Source organism: Haliotis cracherodii, unplaced genomic scaffold (assembly GCF_022045235.1).
Source record: "Haliotis cracherodii isolate W230 unplaced genomic scaffold, xgHalCrac1.p SCAF_49, whole genome shotgun sequence".
Classification (NCBI taxonomy): domain Eukaryota; kingdom Metazoa; phylum Mollusca; class Gastropoda; order Lepetellida; family Haliotidae; genus Haliotis; species Haliotis cracherodii.
The window spans coordinates 242,501-244,193 of NW_027266307.1; the positions used below are offsets into that span (position 1 = coordinate 242,501).

The following is a 1,693-nucleotide window of genomic DNA, read 5'->3' on the forward strand; positions in this document are numbered from 1 at the left end:
TTCAGTTTAGATGAACTCGCAAGCAGCTGTCAGGGCAACAATAATTTTACACTTCTTTAACCCTCCACTTGGTAACCAGCTTTAATAGTCTCAGTTGCTGATTACAACAAACTATTCCAAAATAATTTAAATAGTCAAAAGTTATCAAATAAATAAATCATATTTCACTTTAGAAATAAGATGTAAACGTGCGCTGACATTACTAAAAAGAATGTTTAACGAAATCTGCTCGGACAAGCAAGAATGAATTTTTCATCAGAAGGAACAGAGAATGGACGATCTTCGCCATCAATACATATTCAAGTGTAAAACGTGCATCATTAAAGCGACATGCCTCAATAATGACTTCTTTGTGTCCAGATTGAAAACCCAAGTACATGTATGTATAACCTAGTTTGGGCTTAAATAACCTACCTTTTCTGCATCAAATTATGAACATATTCTTTGAATATTTTTTTAATAAATGATAGTGTATTTAGTATTTGGAGTTTTCCTTTTCGGTTGATTTCTTTAATGAGTACTGAAGGTGTTGCGGTCAGCCAAGGAATACTTCCATCTAGTAATGGGCGTGTCCATACAGGGAGGGGGGGGGGGGGGGGGGGGGGGGGGGGGGGGGGTAGATAGTTTGACGCATGGTCGGGAAATGGTCATCATGTACTGACCATGAAAGGTCATATAACTTTGTAACATTACCATCAGTCCCAACGTCCATTATTATACTGGTCACTATATGGCTGAAATAAAGCCGATGCGACGTTAAATTATAACTCACCCATTACTTTACTGCCACTCCCAACACCAGTTACGATCTGCTATTTGTTGTGGCCTTACTGCACAGGACTTGTTTTTCTTTGTTTGCTTGTTTAACGTCGCACTCTGCACTATTCCAGCTATATTGTCGTAAGAGGCGACTAACGGGATCGAGTGGTCAGACTTGCTGACTTGGTTGATGCATCTCAACTGCGTGGATCGATGCTCATGATGTCAATCACTGGATTGTCTGGTCCAGACTCGATTATTTACAGACCGAAGTCAATTTAATCCAGTGACTCTGACCACCTCATCCATGGAATCAGTTCTAACCAAGAATATTTAGACTGTCAGAAAATAACTGTTGATTGGTGATGACAGACAGCTCATATAGATCCTTCACAGGCTAACTTGTCAGCCCAGGGAGTGCACAATCAATCAACAATAACAATATATCTTCCAGGTTTATTGAAGGTATCTTTCATACAATACGAGGTGTACAATTTCAAGATATAAAAGCGTTCATTTCAAACTATTGCACTTCATATGAGGGTCTGTCAAATCCGAATACTGAGGGGGTTGTTTTTATCCCCTCAATGCCAAGCGCCAGGCAGGGTAACAACAAGTACGATCTTTTTAACGTCTTGTGGTTTGAGTGAGTTTGGTTTTTACGCCGCTTTTAGCAATATTCCAGCAATATTACGGTGGGGGACACCAGAAATGGGCTTCACACATTGTACCCATGTCGGGAATCGAACCCGGGTGATGAGCGAACGCTTTAACCACAAGGCTACCCGACCGCCCCTTCTTGGTTTGATGCGTCCGGGGATCGAACCGTGCGGCATGGTAACAACAAGTACCATCTTTTAACGTCTTTTGGTATGACGCTGCTGGGATCGAAACCGCGCGGCAGGATAACAAGGACCATCTTTTAACGTATTTT

The 1,693-nt window shown here is 41.4% G+C and overlaps 1 protein-coding gene across 1 annotated transcript in view; it reads left to right on the forward strand.

Moving 5' to 3' along the window:
• The window catches only part of LOC139441917 (hemicentin-1-like), a 45,389-nt gene extending 44,845 nt beyond the window's left edge, over positions 1-544 (forward strand). The window contains exon 25 of the mRNA XM_071222664.1: positions 1-544. This exon is cut by the window's left edge and continues 1,720 nt beyond it. The gene's annotated coding sequence lies outside the window, so the exon portion shown is untranslated.
• Positions 545-1,693: the final 1,149 nt, after the last annotated feature.